Consider the following 17,127-nt stretch of genomic DNA (forward strand, 5'->3'; position numbering starts at 1 on the left):
ACACCTTATATTTTGTTTTCCCTGCGAGCATCTCCCACAGATACTAATCCCACAGACCTCATCTTGGGCTCACTGTACTGCAGACTCCTGAATTTTTAGCGCCCTACATACCTTTCTTCTTTATTACACAGATTCCCCCTGAAGAAGTGCAGTCCTTGCACGAAATGCATCTGGGATTACTTAACCATTGGAGTTAATTACCATCATGACCCTATGATATATGATTGAAATTCATACGCAATATTATCATATGACGTAATATGATTGAAATGTGAACTATATTACTACAACCGACAATTGATATTTGAATTGAATTAAAAGACTACTATGATTACAACTACCCTTGGAGTACCTATAATTTGAATTACGCACCTCGTGCCTATCAGAGTGCCTAGGAATTGTCCTTACTCACTGTAAGGCTTGCTTCATCCTATTATTTTTGCACCTTTTGGACCCAGAAGGTGATCTTCCTGCGCACCTACTAACTTTGTACAGTACTTACCCTTTTATTGACTCTATTTACCCAGGAGTGCAGCGGTTTACAACATTGATCTTAAAAAGTACACAGCACCAATCAAGTTTATAACAATATAGAAGATAAAAAAACATTTTTAAAAGAATACCTGACTACCATAAAATACAATATGTAGGATAAAAAGACAATATATACAATACATTTAGTGCGACTAATCCATAGTGCAGGCCAATATTTGGGCAAACAAAATACTGTTTTTTTTTTGTTATTTTAAAAAGAATTTTTATTGATTTTCAAACCAGCATGCCATCAAATCAAAAATGCGAGCACGACCATCTTGCAGATGACCCATCACTTATTATACAAAACAGGATAAATCGGTTCACAGCATGCATCCCCTATCTCCCCCACCCACCTCCCTCTCTACCCCCACCCCCCCCTGTCAGTGTGCCCTTGTCGACTACCCAATAACTAGGCATATAGATCTCCGCACCTTGAGAGGACTAACATACATTCATGGACAATAATCACTGGTCTCAAAGAACAGAAGGCTCTGTTAGATTACACATACGTACCCCGAGCACCATGCAACATTTCCCAATGTGTCGTGCAGGAACTGATTCCTCCTAGAATGCGCTCAAGTATTCCCATCTAGAGCATTCCCCTCAGTGTTCCCGGGGATCCCCACCCTGGCTTCCGCACTACAGCTCCGTCACTAACGCTCCCCATGCCCTCGCTGTCTCCAGTGCCTTGTCATTGGAGGAACGCCTGGCCAGCTGTAGACAAAGCGGCCCTTCACTTCCTGCCCAGTTCAAGAAGCTCGCCTTCCATCTGCAGAAGCTAGGACCTGCTCTTGCCTTCCTGTGCATGGTAAGCTCCCTCTTCGCCATTATCAGGCCCAAATCATAAAATTTGCTAGTAACTTTGGTACCGGGGGTATGCGGGAACCAAAGCAGAAGGCAAGTTCCCATCTCCACCTCCAGCTCACGCCCTGTCACAAGCACTCCACCACGTCTGCCCAATAGGAGCCCAATCCCATACAGCTCCAAAACATATGACCAAAATCAGCACTTTCTGCATTGCACCTAGGGCACAGCGATTGGGTCCCTCCAAAATACTTCAGAATTTTGACCGGAGTTAAATAGGCCCTGTGCAGAGTATAACATTGGACCAATTGAAACCTAGCATTGCGCGTGCCCTTCCAAGCCTGCCTCAACAGCTGTGGCCACGTCGTCTCAGGGATAACCCTACAAAGATCTCCCTCCCATTTACCTTTCAACTTATCCAAGGTGGAAAGCCTCTCTGTGGACAGCAGCCTATACAGGCAAGTGATGGCCTTGAATGTGCCCGCCGCCATAGTGACGTATTGACACCTCAACGAAGTTGGGGGTTCCGACAGTCCCATCTTCCACTGTTTCTGAATACCCGTCACAAGGGCAGCGTGCAATAAATTATCCCCCCTCGGCAGATCAAAAGCGCTCTGCAATTACTGGAAGGGCAACAAAACGCCATCCCTATACAAGTCTCCAATCATGTGGATCCCACACTCCTCCCAGCCAGCCAACGCGTCTCCACCATGAGGGAGGGCCGTGCACATTCTCAGAGGAATTTCTGGGGCATATGGGGCTACAAAACCCGCCCGTTTCTGACTGCGAGTCCAGCACATCCGAAGCGTGCGCTCCTACAGGGTGAGCTGGTCTAACCTGATTTTCTGCCGGAGCACAATGAATGACAACACATGGCGAGGGATAACCCTACCCTGCAATCCGTCTGGGCCTCTAAATTTGCGGGCCACAGCCTGTGTGAGCCACTGCAGCTGTGCCGCCAAGTAGTACCACTCAAAGTCTGGGGCTGCCAACCCCTCCTCCTCTCTCGGCCTCATTAGGGTAGCTAGTGTCACCCGCCGTCTACCGGATCCCCAAATGAACCCTGTAATCAGCACCCGGAGTGTCTTAAAAAAGGAGACGGGTATCCAGATCGGCAAGGTACGGAAGAAGTAAAGCAGCCGTGGGAGCGCCTCCATCTTCAAGAGGGCTATGCGTCCTGCCACCGAAAGGGGGAGGGTTCGCCAGAACGCCATACAACTTCTGAGCCCCCTCAGCACGCCACCCACATTCCCCTCAAAGAGGTCAGTGGGAGCATGAAATACGCAGACCCCCAGATACGGTAGGCAGTCAGGTTCCCACCTCAGGTCTTCAAGCGCCAGAGGTGTCTGACCCTCCGGGGACAAGGGAAACAGGCAGGTCTTTGTCCAATTCACCTGCAAGCCTGACAAGCGACCAAAATCCCAAAGCAGGGTTCTGGCGCCCCGCAGGGAATCCCCTGCATCAGCCAGATACAAGAGGAGGTCATCCGCGTACAGAGATATGTGATGAAGCTCCCCACGCATCAGAACACCCTCATACAATCGCCCCTGCCGGGCATGCGCCGCTAACGGTTCAATTGCTAGCGCAAATAGTAGTGGGGACAAGGAACAACCCTGGCGGGTGCCACTCTCCACCTGACAAGCCGCTGAGATAGTGCGTCCCGTACGAACCCTGGCTGTGGCGGAGTTATACAACAGTCTGGTCCAACGTACAAAATGATCACCTAGACCAAAGCCCTTCAACACCCAGAACAAATACGGCCACTCCACACTATTGAATGCCTTTTCGATATCCACTGACTGCACTACAGCCCTGGTCGTTCCCTCCCCTCTTTCCCCCATATTTGTGGGTTGAAAGGGAACCCCCGATCGCACCCAAATTAGGGCCCCCCTGGCAAATGCAGAATAAGTGGTATAGAATACCTGTCCTCTCCATCGCCTCTGCAATGTCCGCCCCTCAGCCTGGTCAATGTGTGTCTCCTGCAAAAAGGCCACCTGGATTCCCCTGCGGACTAAGTAGGCATGTACTTTGTAACGTTTCCTCATGGAGTTCAGCCCCCGCACATTCCAAGTGACACATTTTAATTCAAGTCGGGTCGCCATAAAAGAAAATACAACAGGACACAATCCAATACAGCCTAGCGGGCACACTGACAACCCTCCCCTTTTCAAAACTTCCCCAACAAGCCCCCATCCCACCCTTCCCCAGAACAGGCTCTAAACCACAGTTACCCATCCAAACACAAACCCTAGTAAGGGAAATACCCTGGTAGCTACCAGAGTCTCACAGTAAATGTGAGTTAGAGGGGGTGACCCAACACCAAAGCGAGCCAGACAACAATCTCACCTACCCAGCCCGCTGGTCGAGCCTCATGTGCTGAATTCCCCTCTACCCGGCAGTTTCCCCCCCCCCCAGGCGAGCCCCCCAGTCAAAATTCAAACATCAAACGGCAATAATTAAAAATCAAAAGTCAAAAATCGAAAAGATCAAAAAATCCCCTCCTCCCCCCCAACGCCTCCCGGCCCCAGCAAGGAATCAAGCCCCCCACCATCTCCAGCAGAACCATATCCGCCCCGTCAAGGACACAAGACAGTGGTCAGTGCACCTCCCCTTACTTTACATAGATTGGGGCCAGGCAGCGTCACTCGTCCATCAGGCCATCAGCAGTCCGTGGAGTAACCTGAGGCAGATGTCCATTGTCTTCCCCAGAACCCTCTGTACCCACCTCCTTCGATCCATGCCGGGACCCCGAGTCCACCATCGAAGCTGCAGTCGCCGCTCCCGATATAATAGCGACCGCCTGTAAAGCCGCTTGCCTCTCCAGCTCCGACTGGGAAGTCGACGGTGACTGCCTATTCACCACACGTTTCCTGTTGCGACGGCCCCTACGAGTCTCGGCCTCCGAGTTTCGCTGCCCTGCGCCGTCCGTACCCGCGCGGTACTGCTCGAGCCAGTGCCATGCATCGTCTGGCGTATCAAAGAAGGTAGCAGTTCCGTCCACCATCACCTTCAAGCGTGCCGGAAAGAACAATGCATATTGTATACCCTCCTCGCGAAGGGCCCTCTTGATCATCATAAAGGAAAAGAGGCTCCGTTGGACCTCCTGAGAGTAATCAGGGTAAAGGGAGACTGAGGCATTGACGACTTTATAGGGGCCAGAGGTCCGGGCATTCTGCAATATAAGGTCACGGTCCCTGAAGTGGAGCAGGCGTGTGACCACCGGCCTGGGAGGACGGCCCTAGTGGGGGCATCTTCACATCGTCTCGCCTTCCGGGGGGTCAGGCTCTCCTCCGCCCCAGGGCACGGTGGGCGACAGTGCGAGGGAGGGGTGCCTCAATGCAGGGTCCCCACGGTGCCAGCACAGGCAAGGTATCTTCACTGCCGCTCTTCCTAGCCGCCTCAGTCCGCGGCCGACCCGTGGGGGCGAGCCTGCCCCTGCCCACTACGGGTCCCAAGAAGGCCACCATCGGCACCGCCATCCATTCCCCTCCCCAGGGCACTAATGACAAGCCCAGCGTCGATGTCGGATGTCAACACTACCACGGCGACTCCAGCGCCGCGCCAGTGCTCCCTCGGGCACAGCCAGCTATCTGCGGCCTCCTGTACACCTTCCGGGCCGACACAGCGTTCTTTGCCCCTCAGCTGCTAGGTCGTCCGCAGCGCGGTCGGCACCCGCACTCCACCACAGCGCCGAGTCCCGCCTCCGCCGGGTCACTGGTCGGCGGACTCTGACCCACGCGAGGCCAGGGATCTCAGGCCCTCTGTAGGCCAGAAGCAAGATGGCCGGGCCCCTCCAAGGGGATCAGCAGCGATCGCCGAGCGGGCAGCCCCCGGGGCCCGGGCCGAGGCTCAAATCTCGTGCAACCACCTCACAGTCCTGGGGGGCTCACCCCGAGTCCGCCTACACCACCAGGGAAGTCACTTGCTCAGGATAAATCGTGAGGCCGACGCGGAGCTCTTAGCTCACGCGGCCATGCCCGATGGTGTCTAAGCCACGCCCCCCAAACAAAATACTCTTGCCCTACGTTTGTCAGTATTGCACAGGAAAGGTTAAACCCAGTAAAGTCAAGGGACCTGGGTCGTTATACGGTATAAGGGAAAGGGGTCCCAGACAAAGAAACAAATAATTACAATTTTGTGTATACGGTTCTGCAATGAGCGGGGCAACTCCTACCCCCAAGCTAGACTGCAGCAGCTGAAGACGAGTTAGGTGGTCTGCATCATTTGATTTCTGGACTCTATACGAGCACAATATTGTGGCCCTTGGTTCAAGGAACCACATGAACGTTGTTTTTTGAAGCTAAGATCAATATCTGTCACGAATGATTCTGACTATTCCCCCAATCCTACTTTATCCCTGACACTTTCCCTCACTTCACCCTCCCTTCCTGTTGTGTATGTGGGCACATATACATAAAGTTTGTTGAAATATTGTTGATGAAACCTAACCAATGAAAGGTAATAATGCAATTTTGAAATAAATCTTGTTGCATTCAATATTTTGTCTTCCTGAAATAAGTACACAAAATTGTAACTACGTTTGTCAGTAGACAGCATTCTCAGCACCTCAAGGTAGTGGCCACGACCAACCAGTCTACACAATGGAATAATTCACTTGCCCCTCAGATTTTTGTAATAGGTGCAGAAGAATAACAGGTGGACTATAGATTCTGAACTGGCTTAACAAGATGGGCAGAGGTTATCCGGGGAAACATTTCGGCTCCAAGAACAGTTTAGTTGGCAGAGTCTTGTAACAAAATTGTATAAATAGTTTACGAGCCAGGGGAGGAACAATTTCATCAATTGTTTCCTCATAGCTTGGAGCAGATTTAAAGTTTATAAAAATCCTAGTCAAAGTACCCACCAAATTCGATGTCTCCTACACTATTGTTTCCCAGTAAATCGCTTTGGCCCTAGCCTTTGATATTAGGGACAAACTTTCAGGATTTAACCAATACACCTCCATCCCTAGTCTCCTGAGTAGATCTCTCAAGGAGCTGAACCATGGGAGGGAGGTTACCAGGGGGCTGTTTCAAGAGGGCAGTTGTTACTGCTCGGTAGGATGCTAGCTCTTCAAAGGACCACAAAAGACGCCAAAACATTAGTAATTTGTAATCTAGCTTGCGTGCCAGTTGTCTTTGGGCAAAGTCCAGATACAATGGAGTCAGAGGGGTACTAGTAGGTAGGTTTAGAAGAGATCTTAAAAAAGCGAATTTCTACAGTGGCGAGACAATTTGTATTCCCACTACCCCACAATTCCGCCCCATAAAGACCCCTCCTTAGAGATTGGATGTTGTAAATTTCTAGTGCAGGGGGCCACATTCCTGGACGCCATATGTTTGTGTATTTTAGACATGTGGGCAGTCTGCTGGATTAACAAAAACTTGACTTTATCAATATGAGGTGCCCAGTTTAGATTAGGCGGATACCCAGATAATAAAAAGCAGATCCTTGGTCCAGGATTCTGTTTCTTACATACAAACATCTTTTGAGTGGTTTTACATTCCCTTTAGAGAAGACCATATATTTTAGTTTGGCCTCATTTAGTACCAAGCCCCGCTCATTGCAGAACCGTATAAAATCATTCAACAGTAGTTGGAGGCCTTGAGGGGATTTTGAGATCAGTAGGGTGTCGTCGTCAAAAAGTGCTGGTACTCTTTTCTCACCTATTTTAGGGGCATCATACCCATCCCTATCTAAGCAATCAACCACCACATGGGTAAAAAGTGAGAAAAGGGTGGGCGCAAGCACACACCCCTGCCTCACTCAACATTGGATTGGAAATTGCGCTGTTAGTTAGTTATTCTAACCCTATCTCACTTGGGCTGTATTTGATGAGTACAATTTAATTACATTTTTTTAAAGGTTTTGTGGTAGGCCCATCTCTTTCATTACTCTCCAGAGATTGGCTCGAGGTACTAAATCAAATGCAGACCTAAGGTCAACAGAGGCCACATATAGCTATGGCAGGAACACATGAAAGAATCGCTACCTGTGTTTCTTCCAGATAAAATACAAGAGGTTCAACCGCTCCAGATGAGGCTCCCCTCCCCCTTTCTATTGGGTCCTCTACCTCCATGTTGCCCAATGCATAGAGATGTTCAAAATGGGACACCCATTCTTCAGGCTGTACTGTAAACTCCAATACAGTCATTCTACCAGTAAGCCATTGGGCTGCGTTTCCCAGAAGGTCTTGGCGACTTTGGCTGTCAGTGTCCTATGTAGGGAGGACCAAAAGAAATCTTCCCAATTCTTCTTAGCTAACTCTAATACTTGCCTGTACCTTGCTCTACAGACCACTATATCGAGGCACAAATTAGATGTAACTGCCTGTACCAGGTTTCCCTTGGTTTTTCTGCATTCCTGTTTATACCATGCTACTTGTGGGTCACACCTCAGCTGCTTCTTTTGTTCATCCAGTTTGTCTTCCTTGCGTGGTTTATGCAGCAAGTCCCTAATCTCATTGTAGAGAATGCCCAATTTCACGGTTGCCTCGTCTTTAGGGTGTTTGGCCAGCTCTTTCACCTCCATGCAAACTTTATCTTTGACTTTTTCCAAGGCCCTTGGTTGTTCCTCCACCCAGTCCCATCTAATTGTTCTCTGGTTGTTTGAAATCGATAAGTCACCCAAATCAGACCTACTCCTAATAACAGGTTCAGATTCACCCTAGATTATAAGGGTGAGGATAAGGTCTTTGTGATCGCTGTCTGATCATTTGGCTACTGACATGGCATAGACAAGGGGCCAGAGCTTGTGGGCAACCAAGCAATAGTCAATTCTGCTGGCATAGCCAGGTCTATTGAAAGTTAGTTCACCCTTTAAATCCTATTTGGTTCTCTTATTGGTGGCTCTCAAATCACGCCATAATGTGAGGGCCATCACATGGCCTCCTCTCTTTGACCATCTAACTGGGGGGAGATCAAGCTGTGGGATTTGCCACATGCAGTCCCACTCCTCAGTCAAGTCTAGTGGTGTAAGGGAAAAAGGTTTGAAGGTGCAATTAAAAGCACCAGCTACCAGCGCTGGAACATTATCGGGGTGTTCAGAGAGAGCATGGTCTAGGGTTCGAATGGAGATAGTTTCCTCAGAACCCCAAGCAACTCTGTTATAAACATTAAAGATCCTAATTTTCCAACCACAGCAGGGTGCCAGATCCACTGCTAGAATATCTTGAGAATCTACGTGGACCAACTTGACTTTAGATCCAAGAGAGATTTTAACCCAGATTGCTAGACCTCCTGAGGGTCTCCCCAGCTATTTCCTAGTGGCATTTAAGCCATATGCGGAGAACCCATTTCAATGGGGAGTGTGCAAACTCCAGGTTTTTTGGAATAAAATCTCATCGTGTAGATCCACAAAAGTGCACCAGTTGGGGTCTGCTAGCAATTTGGTAACCCCATCCACACTCAAAACCAGGACCTTTAAATGTTGGTGGAATACTTTGATATTACTTTGAGCGGTACTAAGGGTACTAACCCCCCCCCCCACCTCTCTTGTGGGGCGATTGACTGCCCCTTCCCTCCTTGGACCCACAACAGGTAACTCACAATTAACCTCAAAGTTTGTGGCCAACCTAGGGAGAGAAAAAGCTTCAGTCTGATACATAATCGTATTTGGCCCGAAGGGCCTTACATTTTCATCTTGTGATGACAGTACTCCTATCTCTGGTAGTCATTCCTGCCTTCCGGCATCACCTGAATTTTATTATTGGGCTCCTTTGTGAGGCACCCCTATAATATGCTGTGTCTGTCCTTTCTGGTGGTCTATATCTGATGGTAATAGAGGTGTTGGCAATGGGGATGGTACGAGAGTCTATTGACATGGGGCCGTCGACTGTGACCACGTGAGAGAAACTAACTTTAAATGCATCCTTTAACATCCCCGGGAAGGATAATCTTTTAACAAACTTAATGTCATCTCTTATGATTGAGTGGCAATGCTGGGTAGTCCTCAACCAGTAAATGACCTTATTCTTAAGTGAATTGAGATCTTCGTAACCATCCTTTTGGAGTTTGGGTACCTCTACTAGGTATATTACTGCTTTATTTCCCTGGGGATTCGGTCTTCTATAGACACCATCCCTCACAACCCCCTTTCGAGATACTCCCCAGTGCCATACATAGAGGGACACCCTTTATCTATGAGACCTCACCTCTATCTATCTATCTCCCCCTGCCCTGATGAAAACTTTGGGATAGTACTGGGTTGGCAGTGTAAGTATCACTAGAGCAGCAAGCTCTTGGTGGGTGGGGGGGCGGGAGGGAGGGGGGGTGAGTGGGGTAGGCCAAATACCGGGGCTACTATGTGCTGGTCTGGCATGGACCATGCTAGACATTCCCGGACAGATAGCAATGGCTCCCTTGGGGACACTAGTCAGTGTTATGAAGTTAGCACACTAGTAGCTGGGAGTGGGAGGAGCTAGGGGGCACAGGATATAGTTAGTTAGGATAGGGACAGGGCAGGAGTAACAAGCAGGTAATAAAGCTCCAGTTATAACAGCCAAGTGTGTCTGTAGTTATTGTAGCACGATGCTACAGCTGGCGACGAGGGTGGGATGAAGCAAGCCCCACTGTGCACAAAACCCTACAAAGACGCCCTGTCCCGAGCAGCTTGCAGCTTTGAAAACGCCGCTGAGTGGGACCGCGCCTGGAGATCAAGGCCAGCAGCCGTCAAGAGTGACCCCAAGGCCTGTGAGGGAGCAGAGGGGGTCGAAGACACGAGCGCCAAACTGCCTGAAGACAAAGCAGTCCGTCACGCTAAAGAATCGCCTCACGCTGGAAGCGTGTGCCCGGTGTGAAGAGCCTGTGTGTGCAGGGATCGGGAGCCCACTCCGACCCTGTGAAGTGCCCAGAGAGGTAGGAAAAGTGCCCCAGAGGTGTGGACGGCGTCCACAACGTGCCGCCAGCAAGCGCTGCTGCAAGCGCTGAAATCCGAGCCCCGGCGACATCGGACATCGGAAAAACCTCACGCCCGATGCGTGAGGTTTGGGAGGTCTTCGGCGAAGAAGAGCGGGAACTGTGGAGGCGAGCCGGGAGCCCACCCCGATCTCACCTGATGTCCGTGGTGGCCAAGAAGGAGTGAATCCTGGCGTGGACTGCCCCAGAAGCCGGCCGCCGGTGAGTCCTGAGTGCCCCCGAGTGAATGACCCTGGAGAGCCAGCCTCGTGTGTGCCTGCAAGGACGGCGGCCATTTTGAAGTCAGGCGCCTAGTAAGGACAACCCTGTGCAAGGCAACGGCGGCCATTTTGAAGTCAGGCGCTGGAGAAAGACAAGCATTGGTAAAGCAAACAAGCATTGGCGACTACAAGAAACAAGCATTGGCAAAGTAAACAAGCATTGGCGACTACAAGAAACAAGCATTGGCAAAGTAAACAAGCATTGGCGACTGAAAGAAACAAGCGGTGGCAAAGAAAACAAGCATTGGCGACTGAAAGGAACAAGCAGTGGAAAATAAATAAGCACTAGCAAAGACAAGTGAGATCGCTGCAGAATGTCCGACGAAGATGCTCAACTTCCACCCAGTGGATCGCTTTTGCGAGCGCCCGCCCCTATCAAAGTAACAACGGAAGGGAGCATGGGCCCCAAATGGCAAGAGTGGCTGGAAGAGTTTGAAGATTATATTGAGGGTTCGGACATCACTGATGAGAAAAAGAAACTGATTGCTCTGCGCAACCTGGCGGGGCGAGAGATAGTCAAGATACTCAAAGACCTGCCCGCTGCCGACGTAGATACTTATGTTAAAGCGTGTGAGGTCCTGAACAAGAAGTTTCTTCACAAGAGAAATGTAGACTATGAACGACACACATTTCACTCCGCTAGGCAAGGGAAGGATGAGCCCATGAGTGCCTTCATGGTGCGTCTGCGGAGACTAGCCAAGTACTGTGAATTTGATTCTTTCTCTACTGAAGCTGCCATCAAATCCCAAATAATAGACGGATGTCATTCGGATCAACTTAGGAGGCGACTACTGAGGAAACCGCATGGATTGGATGAAATAGAGGAGATGACACGAGCTTATGATCAGGCGGAGAAGTACGCCGCCGTCATGGAAACGGAACGCAAAGGGAGTCATGAACAGGCGCGACGCGTACACGCCAGGAGTGACAGTCGAAGAAGCTCCAGAGACAAACAATGGAAGTCGCACACGTCCTCCCGTCAAGAGCAATCAGGCTATCAACGTCGAGAACCATGGAGGAAGGAGAGACGACAGGAAAGAGTGAGAAAGTGCTACCGATGTGGGTATGATTACCCTCATGTGGACAGCTGCCCGGCCATGGGCCAAAGATGTCGAAAGTGTGGCCGCACTAACCACTTCGAGGCAATGTGTGGGGATTACAACAAAGAGAAACGAAGCGGCCACTCAGGTACTACACGATCTGACACACGAAGCAGAGCTCCAAGAGTGTCGCGGTCCGACACTCGAAGACAACATGCGCGAGCTGTCCAAGATCAGAAGGAACAGTCCCCTGGATCGTCACATTCCAGCAGAGAGTCCCGTCGGTCTCGGTGGGAGAGGAGGTCACCTTCCAGAGAATCCAGACCTTCGTCCCGAGACTCTGTTTACACCATTGAATACCTGAATTTGGCAGCAGACCCGGACCAGCTTAAGAGATACCCTCGGCTGGACATCAAAGTTGGAAATCACGACTCAAAGTTTGTGCTAGACTCTGGTGCCTCCTTAAACTACATTCCAGTTACTGAATATGAAAGGATGAGTCCACGACCTCCACTGACATTTGCACCCGTGAGAGTTTTCACGTGGATGGCTAAGAAGCCACTTCCCTGCCTAGGGAAATTCTCAACGACGCTTACACACGACAACACAACTATATCAGCAGTCATCCATGTTATCAAGGGCCCTGAAGCAGACTGTCTTTTGAGCCTACCAACTGCTGAACGACTCCACCTGGTAGAAATTCTCTTCAAAGTTAGTGACATCCGAGACGTGACTCGCCTGTTTCCCAGGTTGTTTCAAGGTCTGGGCAAATTGAAAGATTGTCAAGTGCGACTGCACATCAACGAACAAGTCAGGCCTGTCGCCCAACACCCTCGGCGGGTACCATTTCACCTACAGGCCGCTGTTGAGGAAGAACTCCAAGATTTGTTGGCTGCGGACATCATCGAACGCACTGATGGCCCGACCCCTTGGGTTTCGCCGGCCGTGCCCCAAAAAGGGCACGGCCAACAAAGTCAGACTCTGTGTGGACATGCGCTTGCCCAACACTGCGATAGAACGAGAGCGGCACCCGGGGCCACACTTGAGCGACATGATCGCAGCACTTAATGGAGCCACTGTGTTTTCCAAATTGGATTTGAATAAAGGTTACCATCAACTGGAATTGGAAGTAGGGTCTAGATATATCACCACTTTTGCAACTCACCTGGGGTTGTTTAGATATAAAAGACTGAGCTTCGGTGTGTCCTCGGCGGCCGAGATATTTCAGGAAATGATTCGGCAAGTCATTCAAAATATTCCAAACACGCTCAACTATAGCGATGACATCCTTGTCTATGGTTCTGACGTCAGAGAACACGACATTGCACTCAATCGTGTCTGCCATGCCTTACTGGCAGCCAACTTAACTCTGAACAAAGAAAAATGCGAGTTTCACCAGGCCACGCTGAAGTTCTTCGGTCACATCTTTTCTGGTGCCGGCATGAAACCTGATCCTGACAAAATTGTGACTTTAAACAACACCAAGAGTCCCCGAGATGTCAGCGATCTCAGATCGTTCCTGGGAATGGCCAGTTATTGTGCTCGCTACATTAAGGATTACGCTACGATCAGCCACCCCCTCCGCATGCTAACCAAGCAGGGTCAGCCTTTTGAATGGACTCCCCAATGTGAGCAGGCATTCAAGGAAATCAAGAAAGCGGTGGAATCGGCGAATCACTTGTCATATTTCAACCCAAAGCGAAAAACTGAAATAACTGTAGATGCAAGTCCGGTGGGACTGGGAGCGATCCTGGCACAATATGAAAATGACTCAGATCAACGCCGCATCATTGCCTACGCGAGTCGTAGTCTGACTGAGCCGGAACGAGCCTACTCCCAACCCGAAAAGGAGAGCCTAGCCGTGGTATGGGCATGTGAACATTTTCATGTCTTTATTTATGGAAAACATTTCACCCTAATTACAGATCATCAAGCTCTCATCACCATCTATGGCAATCCAAGATCCAAGATGCCCCCGAGGATCGAAAGGTGGGGCCTACGGTTACAAGAATATACCTTCACTATACTTCACAAACCAGGGAAGTCTGAAAATCTAGCGGACTACATGTCCCGGCATCCTCTCCCATCATCAGCTTCCAGGTCCTCCATCGCGGAAGAGTACATTCATTTTGTAACGGATCAAGCTCTTCCTCCAGCTATCCCTATGGAGACTATTCGAGAGATTACAGCACAGGATGTCATCTTGCAGAGAGTCCTTCACAAAATCCGCAACAATCGATGGAGGCATGATCCTCAGGACGATAAAGCTGATTCCTTGACTCAACGTGAACTACAAGCCTTCCGGCATGTAAGTGGTGAGCTTTCAGTCACGACTGATGGCATATTGTTGCGTGATCAGAGGATTGTAATTCCTACTCAACTGAGACAAGGAGTGGTTGCTCTTGCACATGAAGGACATCGAGGAATAGTGTCGACCAAACGAGCACTAAGGGAACGAGTGTGGTTTCCGTTCCTCGATCAATTAGTGGAAGCCACCTTGAAAGATTGCCATCTCTGCCAACTCACCAGCAAGGGCGATCCTCCAGCTCCCTTGCATATGACCAGCCTGCCCAGTGGTGTGTGGCAAGAAATCGCCATAGACTTTTATGGACCCCTGTCATCGGGCAAATATGTGCTGGCCATCATCGATGAGTATTCCAGGTACCCCATTGCCTGTTTTGTGTCATCCACGAACACTGCCAGTACTCTCAAAGTCCTTGATGAAGTCTTTGCAACGTGGGGTGTTCCCAAGATCGTTAAATCAGACAACGGACCTCCTTTCAACGGAAATGACTTTGCTGCTTTTGCGAAGCACCTAGACTTTCATCACCGCAGGATCACGCCTCTCTGGCCACAGGCGAATGGGACAATTGAGAGGTTCATGGCCACCCTCAAAAAGACCTTCCAACATGCTACCGTGGAAGGCAGAGACTTGCAAACAGCACTCAATGAGGTCCTTCGAGCTTATCGTACAACTCCTCATGCTACGACTGGCCAATGCCCGGCGACTCTCATGCTGGGACGTCCCATGAGGAATCGCATTCCCACGTGGGATGGAGCCCTGGAAGCATCATCATCTGAGAAGGACCCGTGGGAAATAAGAGCCACTGATGACCGCAACAAAAGAAAAATGAAGGCCTATGCAGACAACCGGAGGAGAGCACGGTCATTATCATTACATGAAGGGGACAATGTCATCGTCAAGCAAGAGACGCAGAAAAAGACTGACTGTCTATTCAAGGATGAACCGCTGGTGGTCACCAGAAGAAAAGGGACTATGGTAACTGCGGAGTCCGAGCAGCGGCGAGTTACGAGGAACATCTCGCACTTTAAGAAACTGCCAACAGACACCTCAAGAACCATGATGAATGACATGAACAATCCCAGAGTTGAAGAACCACAGCCAAATGGCCAAGAGAACATTGCTCCGATCACTGAGACACTGAGTACTGATGGTCTGAGAGCCAGGTCGCCACGACCTCATCGTGACGTACGTCCACCCAAGAGACTAATCGAGGAGATGGACTAAGAAGTCAGTATGCTCTGTTTGTTTTGTTACAAAAGGGGGAGATGTTATGAAGTTAGCACACTAGTAGCTGGGAGTGGGAGGAGCTAGGGGGCGAGAGGAAGAGGAGGAGTGGACACAGGATATAGTTAGTTAGGATAGGGACAGGGCAGGAGTAACAAGCAGGTAATAAAGCTCCAGTTATAACAGCCAAGTGTGTCTGTAGTTTTTGTAGCACGATGCTACAGTCAGGGGATCTGGACTGATCTCTATTTGAGTGATCTTGTCACATTTTACTCTCCCCATTAAGTCAGCAACTCCAGACTCAGAGAGACTATCTAGTCTTTCATGGCCTCGATAATTACTTTTTAGAGCCTTCAACTCGCCAACATATACTTTGCAGTTATTACCATGGCCATTGAACCTTCCCCCTGAGCTCCAGCCTCCTCCTCAGCGAGGGCTTCAAATCTATTATCGCATTCTACTCGGATTGCGTGCACCTCTGCAGGGTAGTTCAGTGGCTCATTATGGGATAGAGGGGATCTAGTTCGAGCTCAGAAACTGTGAACCCGCTTCTGGGGCTTTTCCCACTCTCTTTATGGGAGTTCTTAAAAATCAGGGGAATATGCTTAACAGACTTTCTGTAGGTGGGGGTGTAGGGGAAAGTTCAGTCAGGGCCCTATAATTGGAGACCGAGCTGGAGGGATTTCTTGTTAGGGGGGGAAGGCTGAGGTGTCCTTATCTGAGCTATTTCGTGGCATTGGCTGAGTATAGACTCAATCTTGTCCATAGCCTTGTGGCAAACTGCACCCATAACCTTTTTAGAACAAGTCATGCTCTGGGTCTTATCCTGAACCTTTCTTTTGCCCATGGCTCGATGAACTTTCGGCGTGCCGTCCTTATAACCGCTAGGTCCAGCAATAAGTAAGGAAAGAAAATTATTTTTGCAACAATAAGCCTAACAACAGACAAGACCATAAAACAACCCAAAAGAAATCACATGGGTAAACCAAATAGATCATAATAGGAGCACGACCACCCCCTCAAGTCCAAGTCACAAAATATGCAAAAGTCAATTTTCCAGACAATAGTACACCTGGGGGACTCAAGGGCTTGGGGTGGGAGCGATCTCAAAACGAGTCACCAAATTAGCCGGTTCAGTACCTTTCGGGCCTGTAGCACACTGGAGCAGACAGAGTAAACTTGACCAGCTGACCAGAGCCATGGTGGGTGGCCCGCCCGCCTCTTCCTGGCGCTGACGGGCCCACCATTGGCCTGGCCCGCGAGACTGGAGTGTGCTGGAGCTAAAGAGCGCATTGCTGGCAATCAAGGCCCTTCCCTCAGGGCAACAAAGGATCCTGGGACAGCGACTCCCCTCCTGCAGTGATTTTCGGGCTCCCCAAATATTATTAACTATGAGTAAATATGATTCACCTACAAATAAGATGATTAAAAGCAGTGCCGATCTTCTACCCATGATGAACTCTTTAATTCTCTAGAACTATGATTAAATGACATCCTCTTATGAAATTTATTTTAACTCAATGTGCTTAAGAATTCATTTTCTTATCAATTTCCCCAGTGCTTATTCACAGAAAGTAGCATTGCTGTGGCCCGATAAGACGAAATGCTGTTCCTCAATATGTGTTTAAGACTTTTACATATTGGATTTATAACAATTACTGATGGTGTTCTAAGAGACTCTCTCTCACCTACAAAAATCAATTAATGAGACATATTGTGTTCACTAGTATTAGTGAAGAAAGGATAGTTTTTTCTGATTCCCTCGAACCGTGCCCTTTACTGTTTCTTTATTGGTGGATATATTTTCTACAGTTTTTTAGATTCTTTAACCGTCACTTGCGTACACATTTCACAAATGCGTCTGCCCATTCTTTGGTGATGCCTTACTAAGTTGGTTGGTTTGAATTAATATTTATTTTTTGAGTTATTCGCTGATTAAATGCTGATACATAAAATTGTGACTCGATTACAGTAACTGCAATTAAATTCCTGCACTGGTATTTTTTTTTTTTGGAGGATCATTAGCGTCAATTTCTTTCAAG

This window comes from Lissotriton helveticus, chromosome 11 (genome assembly GCF_964261635.1).
Source record: "Lissotriton helveticus chromosome 11, aLisHel1.1, whole genome shotgun sequence".
NCBI lineage: Eukaryota > Metazoa > Chordata > Amphibia > Caudata > Salamandridae > Lissotriton > Lissotriton helveticus.